Here is a 7,846-nt window from a genome sequence, read left to right as displayed (position 1 = left end):
CTCCTAGAAAGAAGCCTAAGGGTCGTACCTCCTCCCCATAGACTTCAGGGCTGGCCCAAAGACCCACATTCCACCATCCTGCTATGTGAAAAATGAACACATAAAAAAGGTGAAGTGACACACCTTAAGAGAAAAATTAAATAAGTGCTAATGTGCGACACAGTGGTTAGGCCATGTGACCTGGTAACAAAAATTGCCCCAGGCTCGGCCAAAAGGCACAGAAAAGAGTGGGTGGTGTCACGGCCTTGTACTCATTCTCAATCCCAACCAAAAGTGATACTAAAAGCACCCCCTGGGTCACCACTCCTAGGGGATGTTTGACACTAGGGGCTCTCTGCCTTCCAAGCCCTCAGCCAGACCATGTAGCACCCCCTGGGTCACCACTCCCAGGAGATGTTTGACACTAGGGGCTCTCTGCCTTCCAAGCCCTCAGCCAGACCATGTAGCACCCCTCAAATCAGAAGGCACTGGGTCCCTCCACACTAAGAAAGTTCTTCCGAACCCCACCTTACCCAGTGGGTGCCTAATTTGGATTCCTTCCCACGAGAAAGATCCCTCAGGACCTCCTTCATACCAGCAGGTATACTATTCAGCCAGCCATTCCAGACAAAATTACAGCCAAGCAACCCTACTGAACATTGATAAGAACAGATACTACACTTGATCTTAGCCAAAAGATCAAGAAGCGACATCATCTTGTCACAGCCAATCAAGGTGACCGAAGACCATAACCAGAAAAAGCCAGGTAGTAGATGCCAACGAAGAACCCATTGTAGATATCGATCCATTGGAGAGGAGTTAAGTATTGTGACTTTAACTCCCCTTTAAGATGATACAACACAGACGCAATCAGACACTCAACTTAAAGAACAGACACTCCAAGTGACACTCTGCTTTAATGCAATCCCAGTTCCCTCCTGATAGACTGCTTTGAGTTTCCTCTCTGAACCCTTTTGATTTGTTTATGCAGTTTGGATGCTCCTTGATCTCTCTTGGTCTCTAAACTGGTGTCAGGTTGGTCTCCATCAGTGCCCTCTCTCCTATTTTCCATTAGTTTACCTTCACCATGTTATCTGTGCTGATTGACTCTATAGGACTAAGTGACCTCTGTTGGTAACTGAGCTGAAACGGCTAGTATGGGGAATGAATGCCAGGATATGTCTCTGGGGGCACCCAAGGGGGGATTCCAACCACCCCTCCACAACACCCCTTCCTCGCTTCATTCGGACCTGTACAGTGTGTGAAATATACGAAAGGCCAGAGAATTTAAATTGCAAACTGGGGAGTTGATAAACCACATGAAGAGCCAGCATTTCTTTCCAAGAGCTGGCAAGTTCTTAGGTATGGTTATAGGGTAACAATACTCTATCCCTGTCTCCCAATTATGCTGCTGCATTGTCATCCTGTTCGGCTGTTACATGTGCATCAATGCAGCCTATAAGAGGCCATGCTAACACATACAGTACATAGTTGCCAACATTGTAAAAAAAATATATAGGCAAACTTTTTTGGCTGTAGACTGAGTCTTATTATAATTAGAGGCGGGGCATGCATTTGTAGGCGTAACATAGCAATAAAAACGAAAAATGTGGTGCGCCAAAAAATGGGTGTGGTTTCCGTGAAACCGTGGGCGTGGCTTGTATGGGCATGGTTCAAATGGGGGTGTGGTTAGAGTCTGAGATGAATGAGAGCTGGAGAAAGAAAGGGGAAAAGAGGGAGGGAGAGAGAAAGAAGGAAAGGAGGGCAGAAGAGAGAAGGAAGGAAAGAGGGATGGAGGGACAGCAGGCCCAGATCCTACACCACAATAGAAATGTGTATGCCAGAGTTTAACAATTCAGCAGATAAAGATACTCCAAACACCTGGTGTTAGCGCTTCAATCATCCCAGCACCATGGTTGTTATGGTGTCAGGATGATCGAAGCGCATTATTACTATTATTACATTATAATATACAATGAAATCATTCAACTCACCATAATCCAGAATCAGTGGGACCCCTGAGAGTGTCACCTGCCACGTCGCCTGCTACCAGATGCTATCAGATGCCCCCAGCAGAGTCCGTCCTTGCATCAGGTGCCCCCAGCAGAGTCCCTCCTTACATCAGGTGTCCCCAGCGGTGCCTCTTCTTACATCAGATGTCCCCAGCGGTGCCCCTCCTTACATCAGATGTCCCCAGCGGAGCCCCCCTTACATCAGATGTCCCCAGCGGTGCCCCTCCTTACATCAGATGTCCCCAGCGAAGCCCCCTTACATCAGACGTCCCCAGTGGTGCCCCTCCTTACATCAGATATCCCCAGTGGAGCCCTCCTTACATCAGATTACTCAGCGGTGCCCCTTCTTACATCAGGTGTCCCCAGCGGAGCACCCCTTACATCAAATGTCCCCAGCGGAGCCCCCCTTACATCAGATGTCCCCAGCGGTGCACCTCCTTACATCAGATGTCTCCAGCGGAGCCCCCTTACATCAGATTCCCCCAGCAGTGCCCCTTTTTACATCAGATGTCCCCAGCGGAGCCCCTCTTACATCAGATGTCCCCAGTAGTGCCCCTCCTTACATCAGGTGTCCCCAGCGGAGTCCCCCTTACATCAGATGTCCCCAGCGGTGCCCTTCCTTACATCGGATGTCCCCAGCGGAGCCTCCCTTACATCAGATGTCCCCAGCGGTGCCCCTCCTTACATCAGGTGTCCCCAGCGGTGCCCCTCCTTACATACGATGTCCCCAGCGGAGCCCCTCCTTACATACAATGTCCCCAGAGGAGCCCCCCTTACATCAAATGTCCCCAGCGGAGCCCCCCTTACATCAGATGTCCCCAGCGGAGCCCCTCCTTACATCAGATGTCCCCAGAGGAGCCTCCCTTATATCAGATTTCCCCAGTGGAGCCCCCCTTACATCAGATGTCCCCAGCGGGGCCCCTCCTTACATCAGGTGTCCTAGTAGCGATGTCTCTACTGCTATTACAGAACAGAGGACAAGGGGAACAAAATAGAGGCGGAGCCAGCCGCGTGGTTACAATAGAACCACTGACCACCCTCGCCCCTTTCCATAACAGACCTGCAGCGGGACGGGGGGGGGCACCACAGCAGCTCAATTTCTATTGTAGACACTCAGCCGTGATCTACTTCTTTTGGTCTTCTTAGAAATGCCGGCCGTCTGACTTGTATCGGCAGCGAAAAATCAGGAAAAAAGCGATTTCTCTAGACATTTCCCGGGAAACAATAAAATCGCGAAAAGAGTCTAAATCCCGGGACAGTTGGTAAGTATGAAAGTATTGTCACTGTCAAGAAGCCAGTCTAGAACAATGATGCTGGAGTAAGTGCATGTAGAAGCGGATGAAGAGTGCATGAAGAGGAAATCAGCAGTATAGATATGGTAAAAAAGCATTGAAGAAAAAAGGTGAAAACAGTATTTTATAAAATATAATATTGTTTAAAGTGGGAGTAAAATCCCATGCATTTTTTTTACCTATAGGTAAGGAAGGCTATAATAAGGTTTACCTATAGGTACTGTAAAAATCACCTAAACATGCACCAATCAGGACATATTTACTGTAGATGCAGCTGGTGATGTCACCGGCGCATGCGCTCTGAAGGACGGCGTACCCATACTGTTCCCTCAGAGTCCTGTGCCGTAAACGGGAGTGACGTCATTGCGGCTCCGGCCACTCACACAGCCAGATTCTGCAAACCCAGGAGGAAGCCTGAGTGAAGATGGAAGGGCTTCATTGTAAGGTAAGTTTGACATAATGTGCTAGTATAAATCCCTTTGCTTTGCCGGTTTAAAGAAGAAAAAAAAAGGCTAGCGGTTTACTACCACTTTAAGATACAAAGTGATTTAACAAAATGTCTTCCATTTAAGGATTGCATCCACTTTAAAAAGAAAAATCCAACTTTTCTCACCAGAAAAACAAAATAGTTTTTTAGATATATTTTTGACTTTTTCTTGTGTCTTTTTTTTCTAGTATGTGTTTATATTTCGATGTATTATATAACTTATTTTTTACAACAAGGTCAGACTTGTCATTTTTATTCCTTACATGACCCTTTGTCTACAATACTCTTTTGAGTCTGGTTGACCTAACCTTCAAAAATATTTTTCAGTTGTGACCATGTACTTCTTTTTTCCTGAGGCTACAGAAAACTGCACTGTGCATAGCTAGAGTACACACTGAGATTAGCATAATCTCCAGGCATATTGCTGTGGACATACAGTAAAGCTTGCCGGATATCCCATAGCAGTGCATGCATATGACAGATACTTTTATGTTATTCCCTTGTTCAGGGGGCAGTTACTGTGAAGTTTAGCAGTTCAGGCATCTGACACCCAATCCACACATTATACCAGTATAGAGCACAGCTCAAACAAGAACTGGGAAAGGAAAAGTCCTGGTGTATTATGGGAGCTGCAGGGCTGTTTTTAATATTGGTTGGACCCTGGGACCCTGCCCTCCACGCAGTTTCGCTCTCCACCTGCTTTGAGGCATACAATAAATCGCAGCTAGACTCAAAATCAGTTTACTGAATCAGATCAGGCAGCGATTGGTTGCTAGAGGTTACAATGTATATTGTTACCTCTCACTGATTAGTTGCTAGAGGTTACAGCACATGATTTATGCTTGTTGATTGGTTGCTAGAGATTACTGTACATCAATACTGCTCACTGATTGGTTGCTAGAGGTTACTGCACATCATTACAGTTTACTGATTGGTTGCTAGAGGTTACAGCACATCATCTCCTCACTGCCTGCACAACATGGACTAAGGAGATGAGGGGACCCATTAATAGACAGAAAACATCTAGGTATCCTGGGACTCCTGGGATCAGTGCTGGGGGGGGGGGGGGTTTGTTCAATTTCCACCATGCCCCTCTATCTCCCCAGTGGACAGCATTCCATATAGGTGATGGTGGATATGACCTCAGAGGGGCATGATATACATATGAATGCTGTCTCTATTCACATATGAATGCTGTCCGTCCGCTGTTATTTACATATGAATACAGCCGCTATTTACATATCAATGATGGTATTTATATGTAAACACAGGGTTTGCAGGTGAGTCATCTGTACACAACAATAGGGCAGAGCTGAGCATCATTAGTAACAACACTTCACACACAACACTGGACTAAAACCTCAAGAAATGAGGGAATTTAACCACTTCAATACAGGGCACTTATACACCTTCCTGCCCAGACCAATTTTGAGCTTTCAGCACTGTCGCACTTTGAATGACAGTTGCGCGGTCATGCTACACTGTACCCAAACTAAATTTTTATCATTTTGTTCTCACAAATAGAGCTTTCCTTTGGTGGTATTTGATCGCCTCTGGGATTTTTATTTTCTGCTAAACAAATAAAAAAAAGACCGAAAATCTTTGTAAATAAGTAAGTTTTCTCCTTCACAGATGGGCACTGGCGGGGCTGCAGTGATGGGCACTGATAAGGTGGCACTGATGGGCACCGATGAGGTGGCACCAATGAAGTGGCACTGATAGGCGGCACTGATAGATGGCACTGATATGCGACACAGATAGACACTGATAGGTGGCACAAATAGGCACTGATAGGTGGCACGGATTGTCATGGATAGGTGGCACGGATTGTCATGGATGGGCGGCATGGATAGGTGGCACAAATGGGCATGGATAGGCGGCACGGCGGCATGGATGGGCACTGATAGGCAGCTAGGATGGGCACTGATAGGCGGCATGGATGGGCACTGATAGGTGGCATTGTAATTTAAAGTAGTGTAGGGATGGATGCCAATCAGTGCCAAACAATAATGCATGCCAATCAGTGATGCCCATTGTGGGCACTGATTGGCATCCATTATGGGCACTGATTGGCATTCATTATGGGCACTGACTGGCATCCCTGGTGGTCTAGAGGGGCATACCTGGAGCAGGGCATCCCTGGTGGTCTGGTGGAGTCCCTGGTGGTCCAGTGTCGGCATCCTCGGGGGGGCTGTGCTGATAATCGATCAGCACAGACCCCCCCTGTCAGAGGAGCAGCCGATCGGCTTTTCCTCACTCATGTCTGACAGACGCGAGTGAGGAAAAGCCGATCACCGGCTCTTCCTATTTACACTGTGATCAGCCGTGATTGGACATGGCTGTTCACGTGGTAAAGAGTCTCCGTCGGAGACTCTTTACCGAGATCGACTGACACACCGCAACAACGATCGCCGCGATACACGCCCCCGGCTTAATATCCTGATCAGGTCATATGACGTCCGGTCAGGATATTAAAAACACTTTGCCACCGTCATTTTGCTTTATGGCGGGCGGCAAGTGGTTAAACTGGGATAGTTGGCAAGTATGAGGCAGCTGCTTTGGGCCCCACAATAATGACAGGGCACAGGGCAGCTGCCCCTTTTGCCCTGCCTTAAAGACGGCCCTGGGGAGCTGAAATTGTATTTACTGCTTTAAACTTGCTCTTCAATTAAAAGCAGAAGTGACAGCTTTTAGCCAGTATTTAGGCAATTCTCCACACCCCTAAGATTACTATCAATACTAGTTGGGCCTCTTCACATTTTAACAAGACCTCTTTTACTGACATGTACGTAGATCAGGAGTCTCAAACTGGCGGCCTTCCAGCTGTTGCGAAACTACAAGTCCCATCATGGCTCTGCCTTTGGTAGTCATGCTTGTAACTGTCAGCCTTGCAATGCCTCATGGGACTTGTAGTTTTGCAAACCTGTTTGCAAAGTTTGAGACCCCTGATGTAGATGCTATTCATTTGATATTTCTGGTATTATATGTCCTTTATACATGTCCTAAGGGGCCCGGTTCACACCTATGCATTTTTTAGTGCATTTTAAGTTTTGCACAAACACACTACAGTCCATTTAACATGGTTTCCTACGGGTCACGTTCACAACAGTGCATTTTATAGAAAGGGCCAGGGACTAGAATGTTGTGTTTTTGGTTTCATAGACTTCAATGGATCAAAAATATGTATTGAAAAACACAAAATGCACCTGGAATATGCATCAACTGAAACCTGCATACACTGCCTTAAAAAATATTTATACACCTTGAAATTTTTCACATTTTGTCATGTTATAACCAATAATTTAAATGTATTTTATTGGAATTTTACGTAATAGACCAACACAAAGTGGCACATAATTGTGAAGTGGAAGGAAAACCATAAATGCTTTTTACATTTTTTTTGCAAATAAATATCTGGAAAGTGTGGCGTGCATTTGTATTCAGCCCCCTATACTCTGATACCCCTAACTAAAATCTAGTGGAACCAATTGCCTTCAAAAGTCACCTAATTAGTAAATATAGTCCACCTGTGTGTAATTTAACCTCAGTATAAATACAGCTGTTTTGTGAAGCCCTCTGAGGTTTGTTAAAGAACCTTAGTAAACAAACAGTATCATGAAAGCCAAGGAACACACCAGACAGGTCAGGGATAAAGTTGTGGAGAAGTTTAAAGCAGGGTTACGCTATAAAAAAAATATTCCAACATCTCATGGAGCACTGTTCAATCCATCATCCAAAAATGGAAAGAGTATGGCACAACTGCAAACCTACCAAGACATGGCCGTCCACATAAACAGCCAAAAGGTGCATGGTAACTCTGGAGGAGCTGCAGAGATCCACAGCTCAGGTGGGAGAATCTGTCTACAGGACAACTATTAATCGTGCACTCCACACATCTGTCCTTTATTGAAGAGTAGCAAGAAGAAACACATTGTTGAAAGAAAGCCATAAGAAGTCTGTTTGCAGTTTGCGAGAAGCCACATTGGGGACACAGCAAACATGTGGAAGAAGGTGCTCTGGTCAGATGAGACCAAAACTGAACTGTTGGCCTAAGAGCAAAACACTATGTGTGGCAG

General features: G+C 45.9%; 1 pseudogene; it reads right to left on the bottom strand.

Annotated features, from left to right (window-relative positions):
• Positions 1-546: 546 nt before the first annotated feature.
• Positions 547-690, bottom strand: LOC143990664 (U2 spliceosomal RNA; annotated as a pseudogene).
• Positions 691-7,846: the final 7,156 nt, after the last annotated feature.

Source organism: Lithobates pipiens, unplaced genomic scaffold (genome assembly GCF_037356315.1).
Source record: "Lithobates pipiens isolate NorthernLeopardFrog02 unplaced genomic scaffold, aLitPip1_a1.2 Scaffold_18, whole genome shotgun sequence".
NCBI lineage: Eukaryota > Metazoa > Chordata > Amphibia > Anura > Ranidae > Lithobates > Lithobates pipiens.
This window is presented reverse-complemented; position numbering and strand designations above follow the sequence as displayed.